Consider the following 18,581-nt stretch of genomic DNA (forward strand, 5'->3'; position numbering starts at 1 on the left):
ATTTGTGTGTGTGTGTGTGTGTGTGTGTGTATTTCTTGGGATTTTCTATGTAGACAATCATGTCATATGCAAATAAGGACAGTTTTATTTCTTCATTTTCAATCTGTAGGTCTTTTGTTTCTTTTTCTTACCTTATTGCAGTGGCTAGAACTTCAATTATGTTGAAGAGGAGTGATGAGAGCAGATATTCTTCCCTTGTTCAATTTTTCACTATTAAGTATGAGGTAGTCATAGGCGTTTTGTAAATGCTCTTTATCATGTGAAGTGGTTCCCCTCTATTCCTAGCTTACTGGGAGGTTTTTCTTTTTTTTTTTTTTTTGCGGTACGCGGGCCTCTCACTGTTGTGGCCTCTCCCGTTGCGGAGCACAGGCTCCGGACGCGCAGGCTCAGCAGCCATGGCTCACAGGCCCAGCCGCTCCACGGCATGTGGGATCTTCCTGGACCGGGGCACGAACCCGTGTCCCCTGCATCGGCAGGCGGACTCTCAACCACTGCGCCACCAGGGAAGCCCAGGTTTTTCTTTTTTTAAATTATCTTACATAGGTGTTGGATTTTGTCAAACGTATTTCCTGTGTCAATTGGTATGACCATATGATTTTTCTTCTTTAGCCTATTGATGGATTACATTGATTGATTTTCGAATGTTGAATAAACATACTTGGAATAAACTCCACTTGGTTATGGTGTGTAATCCTATTTATACCATCATTGAATTAGATTTTCTAGCACTTTGCTGAGGGCTTTTACCTCTAAGTTCATGAAAGATATTGGTCTGTAGTTTTCTTTTCTTGTGATATCTTTGTCTGGTTTGGTATCAAGGTAATACTGGTCTCATAAAATGAGTTGAGGATTGTTCTTTCTTTTACTTTTTTGCTGACATTATATAAACTTCATGTAATTCTTTAAGTATTTGGCAAAATTTTGTGGTAAATCTATTGGACCTGGAGATTCATTCTGAGGGAACTTTTTAATTGCACATTTTTATAGGACTATTCAGGCTATCTATTTCTTCTTGGTTGAGTTTTATAGTTGTAGTTTTTGAGGACTTGGTTCATTTCTTCTGTTATCAAATTCATGAGTGTAAAGTTGTTTGTAGCCTTCCCTTCTTATCTTTTTAATGGCTGCAAGGTAGGTCTGTGGTGAAATCTCCTGTTTCCTTCCTGATATTGGTGATTTGTGTCTTCTCTCTTTTTTATCTTTGTCAGTCTTGCTAGAGGTTTACCAGTTTTATTGATTTTTTGAAGAAGTAGCTGTTTGATTTCATTGATTTTCTCTATTGATTTCCTGTCTCAAATTCTTTGATTCTCTTGTTTTTATAGTTCCTTGCTTCTACCTGCTTTGGATTTATTTTGTTTTTATTTTTCTAGCTTCCTGAGATAGGACTTAGATTATTGATTTGAGACTGTTCCTCTTTTCTAATGTAAGCATTTAGTGCTATGAATTTTCCTGAAGGATAGTTTCATAGGATATAGAATTCAAGGTTGACAGCCCTCTTCTTTAAGCGCATGAAAAATGGCATGCCACTGCCTCCTGGACTCTATATCTTCATTAGAGAAATCAGCTGTCACTCGAATTGGTGTTTCGTTATAAGAAAAATATCACTTCTTTTGGGCTGCTTTTAAGATTTTTTTCTTTGTCTTTAATTTTCAGAAGTTTACTTACAATGTATGTTGGTGTGGATCTCTTTTGGTTTTTCCTGTTTGGGACATGCTCAGCTAGTTGAGTCTCTCAGTTTATGTTTTTCACTATATTTAAGAAGTTTTTAGCTATTATTTCTCTGAAAACTTTTCAGCCCACATTCTTTCTCTCCTTCTGAGGCTATACTGATGCAAATGTTAGATCTTTTGTTGTTGTCCAACAGGTCCCTGAGGCCTGTTGGTTGATTCCCTTGTTTGGCTGGAGTGCATTCTCAAGTAACACATAAGAGTGTGAGGCAAATCTTGGCATCTGTAAAAAATGTCTTTATTCTCTCACACTTCACTGTTAGTATGAGTATGGAATTTCAGGTTGAAAATTAATTTTCTATCAGAATTCTTTTTTTTTAAATAAATTTATTTATTTATTTTTAGTTTTGGCTGTGATGGGTCTTCGTTGCTGCACGGGGGCTTTCTCTGGTTGCGGTGAGCAGGGGCTACTCTCTGTTGCGGTGCGTGGGCTCCTCATTGAGGTGGCTTCTCTTGTTGTGAAGCACAGCCTCTAGGCACATGGGCTTCAGTAGTTGTGGCTCATGGGCTCCAGAGCGCAGGCTCAGTAGTTGTGGCGCATGGGCTCAGTTGCTCCATGGCATGTGGGATCTTCCCGGACCAGGGCTCGAACCCATATCCCCTGCACTGGCAGGTGGATTCTTAACCACTGTGCCACCAGGGAAGCCCTCTATCAGAATTCTTCAGGCATTGCTTCATAATCTTTTAGCACCCAGTGTGGTTGATGCACAGTCAGAAGCATGGCTGGTTTTCCTTCCTTTGTAGGCAACTCAATTTTATTTTTTCTTTCTGAAAACTTTAAGGTATTCTTATTTATCTTGATGCCCAAACCACACAGTATTGATTACTGTAGCTTCATAATAAGTTTTGAAATCTGGTAGTGTAAGGCCTTGAACTTTGTTCTTTTTCTTCGAAGATTGACCTGGCTACTCCAGGTCTTTGCATTTCTATGTAAATTTAGAATCATTTGTCAATTTCCACAAAAATAAAACCTCCTGGGATTTTACCTGGGATCGAAATAAATATATAGATCAATTTGGAGAGAATTGATATGTTAAAATGATTAAGACTTTCCTTCCAGTAAAAAGGTATATTCGTTTATTTCTCAGGTTGTTCTTTCTTCCTTCATTAATATTTAATAGTTTTAAAAAATATAGATCTTACACATTTCATGTTCAGGTTATTTATAAACATTTTATAGCTGTTGTTGTGTATGGGGCTTTTTATCCTTTTCCATTTTCTGACTGGTTACTGAGATCTCACAAGGGCATTAGGGGCTCTGCGACCCCTTTGAAGTCCTGGACAGTGAAATAGACAGGTCTTATGAGGACCTCTGGGACCTGGGTTCCCTTCACTCAAAGCAGCTGACAGCACTTATGAATTTTGAGAGGTTGTGAGCAGGAAAGAGACATTGTCCAATCTAAGTTTAATGAGGGGTCTTCTGGCTGTAGTGTGTGTGTGTGTGCAGGGGCCTGGGGGAATGGGACCATGCCAGAGGCAAGGACACTGGTTTGGAGAGCGTTGTCACAGGAGGAGTTCCAGCCTGGCTGACTCTGTAGTGGGGGAAGGTGCCTCTCCCTAAGGGGGCTAGGCCAGTGACCCTGACTGAAGCTGTCCTCGCAGCTATGGACACTAAAGGCCTTCACTGTCTAAGTGCTAGAAGAACAGGCAGAGCTCCTTCCCCACTAGAGAACAGAATATAGAATCGTTTGCTTTCCATCCACAGTGTGAACTCCATGACTGTTGCCTTTTCTTGCTCCATCTCTCTGGCCAGTTTACCTCCCTGTTCCTTGTTCCTTCCCTGGTGTCTGCTGGAACCAAGTCACACTGGCTGTATCTCTGAGCCTGGACCCTCACCACAAGCTCAGCACTGCTGCCCCACATAGCATGGCCGTTGGGTGCTGGTGCCGGCTGAGCTGAACTTGAGTTCATTGTGTGTCCTTGGACTTACAGCACAGGCTGCTAGCCTTTCTTTGGAGAAGCCCACTGGGGGACTTAACTCAGTTTCTATCAGTCATCACCCAGCACTTCCACCCAAATCCAAGTCTCTGGCTGGAAGAACACTGTACCAAAAAATCCAGTGGATTCTCTTATAAATCCAGATCAATTTCCATTAAGGCTGGGCTAGAGAATTTCTGGAAGCAGGCGGGACATAGTTCCATCACATGTCAGTTTGCTGTTGCTTCTCTCTTGCTTTGGAAAGGCAGAGAAAATAGAACCATTGGAATCCACCAGCAAATGTCTCATTGCTCAGCCACGCAGCCAGACCTGTCCTCAACACAAACCAATATGAACGGGTAGCAATGTTTAATCATTTTTCATAGTCACTAATGAAAACAGTGCTGCTTCTGGCTGGGTAGCTCAAAGTGCCCAACAAATGAATCCCGAGTCCCAGGCAAGAACTCCAGATCTAGAAGGTGTTGGATCAACTAATGACATACCTTGTGCAAATTTTAATCCTCCCAATAATGTCCGTGACTGTGGCCTAATGGTACGATAGAGACTTTAGGGTTTGCACATATATTCGTCACAGTAATTAAACTCCTGGAGTTCTATTATATGTTATTTGCATGGCAGTTTGCGATGTGTTTAATGCTCCCAGTTTCAAAATTATTAAAGTTACTGTCCCTGGACTGGTCAACGTGACAAGGAAAGTAAGACTGTGATCATGTTCCTTCTTGATGGAGCAGGAGGGGAGGAGGATGCGTGTGGGATTTTCTTGTAAAGAGAACAAACGCCAAATAAAAGAATTCCAGCTGTGCAACAGGAAAGTTGAAATGGTTTGTTAGGATGGTTAATATTGCAATGAAAACTAATTAAACCTGGAGCTAGGAGTTCATTAGTGGTTTGGAGCTGAGGATTCTGCTTCTACAGAGGCGGCTATAGCACTGGGGAACTTGGAAAGTTGTCAGCTGGGCTTGGGGTCAGGCGGCTCTCTCCTCTGTGTGGCTTCTGGAATTGGGCTTCGCTAATGATAGGCACTTGGCAGACATGAGTCAAGAGATCTCCTTGGAATACCTGAAGTACCCCCGGTCCCTGCCTCCAGAGGGGACCTGGATGATGCCACACCTGTCTGGGTGGGTCACCCCTTGCAGGCTACTGAGAATGAGCCTTTGAAGATGGGGAAGCGGGGTGGAATTGGCAGATTTTCTTTCCAAGAAATGAGAGAGGTTTTCACACTGCAACTCAGCTCACTTCAAGCCACGGAAAAGAAAAGAAACCCACAGCTTCGACGGTAGTTTTGGGCTACTAAAGTGCTTTCACACACATCGCATTTGCTTTTCTCAACAGTCCTCATAAAATCGCTTTATCATTTCTTTCTCCAAGTTGGTTGCCTGACAGAAGGGAAGTTGTTTTTTTGCAGGTTGGGTTTGCTGAGCCGCAGACTCTGAAATGGGGTTTAGCTGACAGGATGCCCATTAAGGAGGGGTCTTGGGACCAACCCTGTTAGAGGGAAGGGCTAGCAGCAGATGTGGGTGGAGGGAGAATCAAGCTTTGATCTTGTCCGACACCTCTGGGAGCTTTAGGACTGGAGTGGCCCTTCAGAGGTGTCCTGAGGTGGGTTGAGATGGCCAGGTCTTCATCCTTTGGCTTCGGTCAGTCATTGGATGGCAGCCACCCTGGGAAAGGCGGGACCTAGTGCTGGCTGGCTCTGTGCTGACACGAAGGGACCCCTGCCCACAGCACTCCCAGCAGCTGGGGCAGCAAGTCCACCTTCACTGGGGGTTCTGAGCAGCACATGGCAACATCCCCTGCTGTTTTGTTCATCATACTCTCCCCTGAACTTAGCACAGTTCCCGGCACGTGATAGGTTTAGTAATGTATTCAATAGATCCCTTTCACACAGAAAAAACGAAGGCTTTGGAAAGTGAGGTAAACGGTGTAACTAAAGTTAGAAGGAAGGTCCCTAACTCCAGAATCCCAGCCCTGGCCACCCTCTCTTACCTCTACTCGTGAACGATGGAGTACACGAAGGGGGTCATTGGGAGATGGTCATCTGGCCCCAGGTACAAAAAATATCAAGTTCATCTTTCAACATCCAAAGAAGATAGCTAGGTTTTCTCTCTTTTGAGGTCTTTTCCTAGGCCTGCCTTTGGGTGGAGGATTGCCACTGGTCTCAAGAGGAAGGACAGGGGCTCTTCCAGACTAACTTGGCCTCGAGTTTGAGGACTGCCAGAATGAAAGGTGGGCCCTGCTGTCCACCCTATGGCTTGGCAGTTTTGGCCAGCCCAAGGGGCTGCCTGGTTCTGGGGTCCAGGCAAAGAGAACAGAGCCTGTGGACCCATAGGCTGAGAGTTCCAAGCAAACTGCCCTGAAATAGCTTTGGATATTTTGTTACAAGGGCTCAGCCCCTGTGTTTGCATCGTAGGCAAAACCAAAGCAAAACGTAAATCTCATAACCAAACAAATATGGCAAAAAAATTCACTTTTCTTGATTTTCTGGTCCTTGAGTTCAGCACTTCTAGTGTGCCATGAGCGGGTTACAGAAGTACCAACGTTTTGTTCCCCTTGGCCCTGGGGGCAGCGGGCAGGCTGGTCACCTCCAACCACAAGCAGCCTCTTCTGTTTATTCCCACGTGACACATGTGCCGTAATCTAGAGGAGGTTGAGACGTGCCATTGAAACCACTTTGCTATAGGGAGCTTGTTTGGAATGTTGGAAGCCAAAAGTGCTCTGCATGGTAGTAAAGACCTTTCGCAGTTTTCCAAGTCAAATCCCATGACCGAAAGGAAATGGCCTGCTCTCTCCCAGGGCCCAGGACAGTCACGCTTCAGCTGGCAGATCCATGAGATCCAAAGGCTCCTGAGAGCATCTCGTTCAAGCCCCTTGTCTCATCGATGAGGATACTGAGGTCCAGGAAGGTAAATGCCTGGGCAACAGGCATAGAAACGAGGTGGGTTTAATTTGACAAAATTATTAACCCTGCTCATTATCCTGGAATGGTCCCATGAGAGCTCATGAAAAATGGTAATTATTTAATTGCATACTTTATCTACATAGTATATTTTATGCATTGTATAATTATCACCATCATAATGAATGGTGGTGAATTCTTCCGTAGCTGAAAGCAGTCTGCTGAAGGGGGTATTTAAATATCTTTTTCTTTTTTCATGTCAAGGTTAAGCCTAGGCAGACTTTTGCCTTTTGTTTAATCCCAGGCAGCAGAGAGAGGTGACGAAGAGACACGTTTGTGGGAGACCATGCACCAACCCCAATTCCTGATGGTCAGCCATCATTTCCCACAGTGCGGGGCAAGAGCACATCTCCAGGACACCCCACGGTATCCACAGTGCTGGAAAGTTCAACCTGACTTTACTAGAGGCCCCCAAATGCCCTGATTTCACAGGAGTAAAAATTTAGCAGTCAACTCTGAACCTTCCTAGTCTACCTTTCAGAATCATTCAGGTAATTCATAATGTTTTGGGTTAAGTTAAAATGCAATCGAGTAGAGAAATTAAAAATCTTGGTGGTTTACAAAAGCCTGGAGCCAGGCCACCCAGCGTTAGAAAGGCAATCCCATGACTACCCATGGTGGAGAAGGAAGCAGGATCCCCTCTTTCTTCTTCACACCCTGGTGTGTAGCTTTCATCCTCAAGGTCACCTCATGGTCCAGGCTGGTTGAAAAGTTCCAGCCATCATGTCAGTATTCCAGGCTGGCAGCCAGAAGGAAGGTGGCAGCGGGGGGTGGGGAGAGGGAGACTTGAGACTGTTCTTCCCAGTTGAATAGATTTTCTAGCATTCCCATAGAGGAGCTCATTTCCATTCCGTTGGCCAGAATCAGTCAGACTACCTTTAACTGCAAGGGAGAAAGGTAAATAAAGATTTTAGCTGGTATATCTTCTCCTAGCTAAAAAAACAGGGCTCTTTAACTAGGGAAGAAAGGAGGGTCATGGTTGGTGCAGGCAATCACTCTGCCATGAGATTCCAGGAGATAACAGGGGCCAAGTCTTTAGCACAGCGCCTGGCACATGGTTCAGTTCTTGTTTATTTAGCAATCATTTATGCAGCGCCTCCACCTCTTAGGACAGAGGCTGCCCTTACTCTCAGGGAATTCTCCATCTAGGGCTCGGCTAGCACACGGAGGCACGGGCATTCTCCAAGGAGACAAAGTCTCTTTGACTGATCTGTTCCACATCGATGGCTCCTTTGGTTTTCAAAGCAGGGGGCTGCAGAGTGATTCAGCCAGGGTTGGGGGGTGCCTATGGTCTTCCAGGGTCCTATTGCCATCAGAATGTTTTGGGTGCTGCTTAGAGAGGCTGTTCATGCTGGGCAGCATGTTTTGCTGGGAATGGTACAGGTTGGGAGCCAGAGAGTCCCAGCCTCTTATCCCACAGCGATGCTGAGGCTAGCCCTCAGCGTGGCAAGCCTCAGGTTCCTGGTCTGCCAGATGAGGATACTGCCCCTTATTGGCAGGGCCATCGTGAGAATAGCGCCCAGCCCAGCTCTTGTCAAGATGCGGCTGCTGCTATGATATATGTCAGGGCCACTCTGAGAGACCCTGGTTTAGGGAACGTATGTAACTTCGTAGTAAATCCCACTTTCCTCATCTATAAAGTGGGAACACAATCCCCACATTCTGGGTTGCTGTACAGATTGAATGAGACAATGTGTGAAGAGCGCCTTCATGTAACAGAGGACCCATACTCAGTCCCCTTATTCTAAGCTCCCACCTAATGCAAGGATGCATTATTTGACATCCCCAAAGCATGGCTTACATCCTCTGCTTAAACAATTCTTAGGTCACTGTCTCCAGGGACAGACCTTGAGTGTTTGTTAAGGAAGTGTTCCTAAGGAGAAACTGGTAAGGGGCGGTGGGGGAGGAAGGGCAGGGAAAGGGAGGAGGCAGCCAGTGTGTGATTGCAAGCAAAATCCCGCAGAGGTGAGCCTCAGCCTGATTCCAGAGGGCTCTGGGGGTCAGTTCCATCTCAGAGTTGTGCCAATCCAAGGCCCTGGGGCTGGGCTTCCAGACTCTTGAACCCAGCTCTCAGCCGAGGGGCACTTCTGACACTCTGTGTGTGCTGGCAAAGGAGCTGCAGCAGCCTGAGGGCAGTCCTCCTTCAAAGAGGAGAGGAAAGCACGACTGAGCTGGGAAAGTGAGCAGAGATACGGTCAAAAAGATCCCAGAGGATCTGGGCAGGGCCCCAACATGTCTACTACGGGAGTTAAATCCACTTTTCTGTTTGGGTCTCACACTAGACCACAAAGACAAAAACAGAGATGTGAAGTGCACACATATCCTAAAATGAGATTCTAGACCTATCCTCACAGAACTTGCCCTGACCAGCCACAGTGAGTCCTGGTACCTTTAGCCAATTATCAACCTCTAGTGTATGTTCAGGCTGGGAATGGCTCAGCGTAAAGATACGGAGGGTTGTAAGGTTGCCCCTCCCAGAGTGGGGTACTTTCCTGGCTCAAGACAACTGAAGAGTGCTTGGGGAAATCTCTCATGCAGGGAGTGTGTGCTTGAAGGGAAACTGATGTCTCCTCCCCTCCCACTGATCTGAGCACTTCCTAAGCTTAGAAACTCCTGTCCCTGCTATTGGGAAAGAGCTGGGGGAAGAGTTTTTAGAAGAGCTTGGCCTGAGCATCCTGAGGCCCTGGGGGTAGGGCACACAGAGAACAGCAGGAGGAGGAAGGGGGAGAGGAGTACAAAGAGAAAGGGGTAGGAAAGGGGAGAGGGGGCCAGAGAGGTGGAGCATTCACCCTGCACAGCTGACAGGAGGGGAGGGTGTCAAGAGATTGCAGGGACCCCACAGTAGTGGGAGGGCACCCTGTTCTTCTCCAGCCTCCCACCCAGCCCTGAAGGATGCAGAAGTGGCAGAATGCAGAGGGAGGGGTGCGGGAGCTTGGGCAAGAAAAGCTGCATCATGCCCCACTTCCCACTGGGAAGAAGGGAGAAGATTTTAAACGGATGAGAAACGGAGCTTTTGATTTCAATTGGATGAGACTTTTTTTTTTTTTTTTTTTTTTTTTTTTTTGCGTTATGCGAGCCTCTCACTGCTGTGGCCTCTCCCGTTGCGGAGCACAGGCTCCGGACGCGCAGGCTCAGCGGTCATGGCTCACGGGCCCAGCCGCTCTGCGGCATGTGGGATCTTCCCAGACTGGGGCACGAACCCGTGTCCCCTGCATCGGCAGGCGGACTCTCAACCACTGCGCCACCAGGGAAGCCCGAGACTTTTTAATACCCGAGAAACATTATTAAAAGCCGGCAAGTGACTGAAAGGCTAAGGGCTACACTCACTGTATCCTACACTTGCCCTACACTCCAGGGCAAGCAGGGGTGATCAGACATTCCCTTCCTAAACAGTGTTGAGGGGAAAAATCATTTTCTACTTGTACCTTTGAGTCTAGCTCGTTGAATATACTAATTATACATAATATTTAATGACACTGGAATATTCAATTTGCCATTATTTATTTTGCTATTGTTGAACATTTCTCTAAGTTGTTTTTATTTTATATTTTTTCGTTTTAAGAATAATACTGCAAAACCTGTACATAAATGTTCATAGCAGCCGAAAGCTGGAAACAATTCAAATGTTCCATAACAGGTGAACAGTTAAACAAAACCGTGGTCCATCTGTACCATGGAATCCTACTCAGCAACAAAAAGGAACAAAATATTGACACATGCAACAACTTGGATGATAAGGGAATTATGCTGAGTGGAAAAAAAAAAGCCAATCCCTAAGCGTTTCATACTTTCTGATTCCATTTATATAACATTCTTGCAAAGAAAAAATGATAAGAGTTGAAGGTCAGCGTCGTGATTGCCAGGGGTTAGGGGCTGTGAGGGGAGGGAGGTGGGTGTGGCTATAAAAACACAGGGGATCCTGGCGGTCACAGAACTGTTTATATCTTTGCGGTGGTCGTGGTCCCACTGGTCTACACATGTGATGAAATTGCATAGAATTATATACATGCAAATGAGCGAGTACAGTGGGGAAGTATGAATAGTGATGTTGTGTCTATGTCAGTTCCCTGGTTGTGACATTGGGCTAGAGTTATACAGTGTTTCTATTGGAGGAAGCTGGGTGAAGGGTGTGCTGGACCTCTCTGTCTATCTTCTTTCTTATAACTGCATGTGAATCTCAATGATCTCAAAATAGAAATTTTTTAAAGAATAAAATTTTCTAATTAGAAAATGTGAATAAATGTAAGTAATTAAAGGCAAAAATATTTGGAAAAATGAGATTGATTATTCCTGTACTTATATCTTTTGGTGCCTCTCTGGTTATTTTTTCCCAGGAAAGATTTGTAGAAATGGAATTATTGAATCAAAAGGTAAAGCGTTTCTAAGGCTTCTTATACACGTTATCAAATTTTGTCCAGAAAATATGTACAATTTATGCACCCACTGGAGTTAGTTTTATGCTGCCCACAGCAGTATTAATCATCTTTCAATGTTAAAAACAAGAACAAAATCAACTCCCTTCCTTGCTGCCATTTCTATATGCACTAGACAATATCTCGTTGTCTTAATTCCCCTCCCATTGACTGCTAGCGAGGCTGAACATGTTTTTATATGGTATATGTATTATTGGCCATTTGCCTTCATGCTTAGCTCACATTTCTATTGGGATATTGATAAGTTTTTTATTTCTGATTTGTAAGAGTTCCTTAAATTATAAGAATATTAACCCCTTTGTCATATTTGTTGAAAATACTTTTTTAGTTTGTCTTGTCCTTTTATTTTTTAAATGTGGCATTTTTGACATAATCTGTATATGATATACCTACATAGATTACGCAGCTTAATTGATCGATATTTTCCTCTGTGATACTTTTTATTGCTGATCTTAGAAGTGCCTCCACCCTCCTGACGTCAGTAATTACTGACATATATTTTCTTCTATTTTCTAAGGTTTCATTATAAGTAAAAATTCCGTTTGATGACTAATCCATTTCTTTCCTCTTGGGTGTGATGGTCCCTTTATCGTCTTCTCATTTCTTATATATTTGGGAGATTTCTTTCTGTGCTTACTTAGTCTCTTCCATTGATCTGTTTGCAAATTCTTCTGCCAATAAAACACTTAATTGTTGGAACTTCAGTACACACTTTAAAATTTGGCAGAACAATTCCCCCTGCTTTTTAAAAATGCTTCCAACCTTTCTCACTTGTTTATTTTTTTAGATAATGTTTAGAATTATTTTGTAAATATTTGTTTCATTAAAAAATTCCACCGCCATATTGATAGTAATTGTCGTAACTATTTAATTCGAAAGCAATTAACTTTATCTATTTATTTATTTATTTCTGCCTATTTACGGGACCCTATGGCAACTTTGCAATATACTTGCAATATTTTTCTCCATTTATTAAAATATTACTTTATATGTTTCAGTAAGCTCTCATGTTGACTACATACGTTACGCTTTACAAATTTGTTATGAAGTTAGGGTTAGGGTTAGTAATTATCACTGGTATTTAGCGATGATCTTGATTTAGGTTTATTTATCCTGCATCTGTCCAACAATCTAACTGATGTAAACAGATTTTTTGGTCAGTCCTCCTCAGCCTTCTTAGTTTCTAATCATATTGTCTGTAGATAATGTAACGCTTTCCTTTCCTGGAGCCCTTCCACTTCTCAGTCTTCAGGCCTATTGCACCAGCCAGAACGTTCCAATCAGGGTTCAGTAGTGCTGGGGTAGCAGGCTTCTTTTTATGGACTTCATTTCAAAGGTAATAAAACTGTGTATTAATGAATTAAGTATTACTTTGGCTTTTACCATTCAAAAATATATCATTCAAGTTTTAAAATTATGAGTCATCTTCATGTTAGGTTTCATCAAATGTCTTTTCAGTATCTGTTAACACCATCATTTCATAATACATCTCATAGTATATTAGTAGACTTCCTAATTAATCTTCCTTGCATCCTCAGGTAAAATCACCTTGATCAAGGTAGGGGTTATTTTATTGTAGTGTCATATTTGATTTGCTGATATTTCTGCCAGGACTGGATACATAATTTGCAGGGCCCAGTGTAAAGAGCAAATGTAGGGTCCCTTGTTGAAAAATTATTAAGAATTTCAAGCTTGTGACAGAGAGCATTAAACGAAGCATGGGGCTCTTCCGAGCACAAGGCCCTGTGTTGTACATAGGTCACGAGTCCATGAAGCTGGCCCTGATTTTTGCTTTTATATTTACACATGAAGTTGAAACTGATCCATAGCTTTGTTTTTTCAGTCAAGTTTTGACATCAGGTTTGTATTAATTTCAGAAAACCAGTATGGTAGCTTACCATATTTTGTGTTCTCTGATAGAGTTTACATAGCATAGGGATTAACTGTTCCTTGAAAATGTGAAGGGGACACCTAGACATGGTCATTTGGCCAGGGGGCATTCTTGAGGAGTTATTTTGAAATATTAAAAAATATTTCACCATGAATATATATATATATATATATATATATATATATTTTTTTTTTTTTTTTTTTTTTTTTTTTTTTTCTGTATGCGGGCCTCTCACTGTTGCGGCCTCTCCCGTTGTGGAGCACAGGCTCCGGACCCGCAGGCTCAGCGGTCATGGCTCACGGGTCCAGCCACTCCGCGGCATGTGGGATCTTCCCGGACCAGGGCACGAACCCGTGTCCCCTGCATCGGCAGGTGGACTCTCAACCACTGTGCCACCAGGGAAGCCCTCACCATGAATATTATTCCCCACAGGATTCCTAATTTTCTAAAGCCAATTTTAATCATTTGCTTATTCCAGAAAATTGATTAACTTGATCTGGAAGTCTGTAATTTTTGGAGTAAATTTCAATGTAAGATTTCATAATAATTTTTGTAATTTCCTTACCTTTGTTACATCTCATTTCACATAACTGATTATATTTGTCTATCTCTCTTTTTGTGATTAGATATACCAGAGATTTCTCTATGTTATAGTGATTATCACCCCCCCCCCGCACCCAAAGACCCAGTTTGAGGAGGATTTATTAATTACCTCCTCCTAGGATGGGAGACTTTTCTGTTTATTTGTTTTCTTTGCTGCACTGATTTCTGCTTTTATCTCTATTGTTTCCGTCTCCCTGTTCTACTGAGGGTTGTTTATTTTCTGCTAACTTCTCATGTTCTTGATTAATCTTCATTTATATATATATATATATATATATATATATATATATATATATATGAAATGAAAGCACTTAAGATTATAAACTTGTTTCTACTTCCATGTTGGGCCACACTCCGTATTCTTTGAAATTCATTGTTTTCGTTTTATTTTATTTTTTTTCCACAAGAAACTGTAATTGCAAATGTAACCTCTTTGATTCAAGTTAGTTAAGTGGTCCCTCTCTCTCTTTTTAAAAAATTTCCATGGGGATAAATTTCATTTGTTTGTTTAAACTTTGTTATCACCTTCTAGTTTTGCTGTTTGTTTTAGATTGCTGTATGTACAATTTCTGCTGTTTAGGTTTTGTGTCTCCTTTTATAAATGTCCCAGGTTACCTGATAAGTAGGTATATTTCCTGGAAGGCACAGCATCTAAATTCTACTTGTTAATCCAATCTTATTAATTATAATTCTCACTTCTATGTCCCTTGTTTTTAACTACTTGGTTTGTTGGAGGTTAAAAGATGTATGTTAAAATCTATCACAATGATTTTTCCTTCTAGTCTCTTATTTCCATAGTCCTTTCAGTGCTTCATATCTACTGAAGCTGTATTATTCTGAAGGTGAAGTTTCATGGGTGTTACATATTTACTCTGAATGGTTTCTTTTATTGCCTTCAATGTTCCCTTTGAAAGTGGCTTCCTCTGAGGTGCGCATCCCCTGTTCTCTGTGGAACACTCCTCACCGCTTATGATCCATTCACTGGTTCCTGGTTTCCTTCTTCCATGTCCATCGCCGCCTTTGTTCCTCACAGGTCCTGAGATCCGGGTTTGCCCGGCAGTTTGCCACTTCCTCCCGGTGCCCACCACAGTCTCTGGCACATGCAAAACACTTGATAAACAGGTGGTCAAGGAATGGAAAACACGTGACCCTCTTTGACATATTAAACGGTTTTTTTAACCTTGATTTTTATTTTATCTGAAAATAATCTGATTACTCCTGCTCTTCTTTCCTCTCTCTCCTTGGTTCCTGGTGAGAGAGTGAGCTCGTCTGGCCGCCCCTTGAGGCCGTGTCCTGCAGGAGAAGCCTGCTTTCTGGTCCTCCTTCCTCCTTCTGGCCTGTGTGCTCCATCGCTGCCTCGCAGGGCCTGGAGGGCAGAGGGCATAGCATAGCTCGGCTTGGAATCGGTGCCCAGGTCATAAACCTGGCCTGACCAGTGGAGAGACCTTGAGGACATGGTTTAATTCTTCCGGACCTCAGGTTGCTCATCTGCTGTGGGGATAAGTAAGATGAAGTCGTAGGGCACTGAGCCCACACGATGTTGTCGCTCTGCTCGCTGCCTTCCAGTCCCACCCTTCAGGGGAAAACAACAATCAAAACGTCACCTGCCAGAAGGTTGCTGCTAACTGACCTGTGGGTGGGCTGATGTCTTAGAACTGTTGACTGTTAGATGTGCCAAGTGCTGTCGCCGGACCTGGGGAAGAGGGGCATTAATGCTGTCCTAGCACCAGGGAGCAACCCGATTAATAATGGAGCATCTGCTCTCCGCATGAGAGAGCGGAGTGATCTGCGATGGTTATCCGCATTTTATCATTGGGAATGGGGTTAAGAGTTTCGTCCTGTGTCACACAGCGAGTGGTAGGGAGCTGGGGTTATTAATATCTTCAGTTAATTCAGGGCCGTACATTGGAGAAACTCAGAGTCCTCTGGTCTCGCCTAAGAGTTCGTACTTGCACCTGCAGCATCCCCAAAGGTGAAGGGACCTTCGGTCATGTCTGCCACTCACACTTCTTGGGAAGATGATGGTCAGGCCTTTTGATCCCCCTTCTAAGGGTGAAGAGACCCAGGCAGGGTCCTTGACCTCTCTGGGATCTCAGAGGAGGGAGACAGTGTCAGAACTGACATGCAGAGACTTGGGGTCTCAATTCCGGGGGCCCCTCCCCAGGCTCCCCTAGAGTAAGGAGTGTTCTAACACCCACCCTCTCGGGCCTGACCACCCCTATCCCGTTATCCCCTCAGGCCCCTGGACCTGAGCCCCATGCTGCAGCCCTCTGAATGGTGGGCTCCTGCCCTGATACCAGGGAAGTTAGGCCCCTCCTGTTTCTTCAAGTTCTGCCTCGCTGGCCAAGGTCAGGTTATGACTCCTGACTGAGGAGGACCCCCTTCAAGGCCTGGTGGACTCCGGACCATCAGTGAGGTGGGGGAGTTCCTGGACCTTAAGTGGTGGCTGAATTCAACGTCCCCTTGCTCCAGTCACTCTGCACTGTACTCTCCCCTCCTTGGCTGCTTCCCTCGCCAAGGTCCAGGAAGTGTCCACCCTACTCAAAGGCCAAGGACCTTATCAACAAGAAGCCACTGTGTGTCTTCTACTTCCAGCTGTGTTTATTCATCTTCCCATGCCTCTCACCCTTCCAAGCCACGGCCTTGAGCTCCGGAACCTGACAGACAAATGCCCGACCAGAGCCCTGGGGCGCACAGCTTGCTCTCAGCTCGGAGCAGCTGGGCCCAGCCTGGCCCGGTGCAGAGGGCCACGGAGACCCAAACTTGGCTCACGAGGCCTCCTGGCTGAGCAGCCCCAACAAATGTTGGATCTCAATTCCTCTAAAGTAAGAGGAATCCTTTCTCGCTTCCCTGGGGTGCCCTGAGAATGAATTATTTACTATTTGTACAGCACTTTGTAGGGTTCAGTATCATTACACAGGGACCACAGGGCTCAAAAGCAACCCTGGATGCCTGACAGGGTGGTTGTTACTATTAAGCATTTATATAGCACTTTACATTGGCCGAGTGCTTCCCAATCATTTATTAGTTAATTCTCTCAGCACTCCAGAGCTGTCAGTGGACTCCGGTTGCCATGTTCTCCCACCTGGAGGTGAGGTTGCTGAGGTCAGGAGAGGTTGGCCACCTTGTCCAGGGTTACCCAGCGCGGGTGGCTTGAGTCACTGCCTTTGGGCTACCTGCAGGTTTCATTCTTTGGGCTACCTGCAGGTTTCATTCTTACAACCTTGTCATCAACCCACCCCAATCCTCCAGTGCGGCATCCTGCAAGGAATGGCTGTAGTTTATGACCTCGGGGACACTCTGGGGAATGCTCTCAGATTTACAACCTACTATATCGTGAAGGAATGACCACTGGCTTTAGAGTCAAAATCTGGTGGTACAGTTTATAAGAAGTGCAACCCTGAACACATTTCTTAACGCTCCTGAAACTCGGGGGCCTTGATTATCACGTAAGAATAGAAAAACCAAGGAGGCTGTTCTGAGGATCAGAAGTATTAAATAGAGAGAACACGGCATAAGACAAAGGCTTAATACTCGTTAGCTCTAAGCCTCTAATTACTGTCATGGCGCAGCCTTCAGCTTCAAAGATGACACAGGCAAGCCTTTGGGCAGTGTTATAAAGGAAAGCTTTGGATCCAAGAAACCCACTGGGACTCTATCAAATTCTTGCCTTTAGCTTGGGAACCTAAGAGGAGAAAGGTAAGAAAAAGGGGGAAAACTGTAGCTACTACTCTTTCCACTATTCATTAATAAATCATGCTAGTTAGAAGCCACACTGCTCTTCAATACGTCTTTTTTTCATTAACTAACAAATATTTACTAAGCACCTACTCTAAGCCAGGCACAGTTTTAAGAGTGAAGCATTTGGTGGTGAACAAGGGAGACAAAGAATGAAGGAACACTGATCAGGGAGTGAGTAGGGGATCGTGTAGGAGAGGGAGGGGATGGTATGTGCAAATGTCCCGGGGAAGGGAAGACTTCAGAATGCCCAAGTAACAGAGAGAAGAGCACTATGGCTGGGTAAGGGAGGGAATGTGAGATGAGCTGGGTGAAGATAGCAGAAGCAGCTCCCGTGGAGCCCCGAACCCCAGGGTGAGGGGTGGGATTTTATTCCCCATGCAACACCTCCGAGAGGCTCCAAGCAAGAGGGTGATGCGATCCTTCAGGTTGCTGTGTACATCATCACATTTTCAGCAGACAGGAATCTGAGCACCCATCTCTGTCAGATTGTTAATCTCTCAGCTCCAGGAATTCCAAAGTGTGTTGTCCTAGTGACAGAGACTGAATGTTTGTGTACCTCCCAAATTTATACATTGAAACCTCATCTCCATTGTGATGGAATTTGAATGTGGGGCCTTTGGGAGTTGATTAGGTCATGAGGGTGAAGCCCTCATGAATGGGATTAGTGTCCTTATAAAAGAGACCCCAGGGGGCTTCCCTGGTGGCGCAGTGGTTGAGAGTCCGCCTGCCGATGCAGGGGACGTGGGTTCGTGCCTCGGTCCGGGAAGATCCCACATGCCGTGGAGCGGCTGGGCCCATGAGCCATGGCTACTGAGCCTGCGCATCTGGAGCCTGTGCTCCGCCACGGGACAGGCCACAACAGTGAGAGACCCGCGTACCGCAAAAAAGGAAAAAAAAAAGAGACCCCAGGGCACTCCCTCGCCCCTTCTGCCACGTGTGGACACAGTGAGAACACAACTGTGAACCAGGAAGCAGGCCTTCATCAGACATTAAGTCTGTGGATGCCTTGATCTTGGACTTCCCAGCCTTCAGAACTGTGAGAAATACATGTTTGTTGTTTATAAACCACACAGTCTGAATGGACTGAGCCACTTAGAGCATGTCTGAAACACAGCCCGGTGAGGGAAGCCCAACAAAAATCATCACTTCAGGGATGGCCTTTGCAAAGCCCTCATATGCGTGATCGCCTGTGAATTCTCATAAAAATCCGACAGGCTCGCGGACATGAAGTAAGCCACATGGCTCCACGGTTCCCAAGCGCTGGTGCCAGGGTTGACTGAGATGCTCCTCCCCAC

Source organism: Leucopleurus acutus, assembly GCF_964270905.1.
Source record: "Leucopleurus acutus genome assembly, chromosome: 14".
Lineage (NCBI taxonomy): Eukaryota > Metazoa > Chordata > Mammalia > Artiodactyla > Delphinidae > Leucopleurus > Leucopleurus acutus.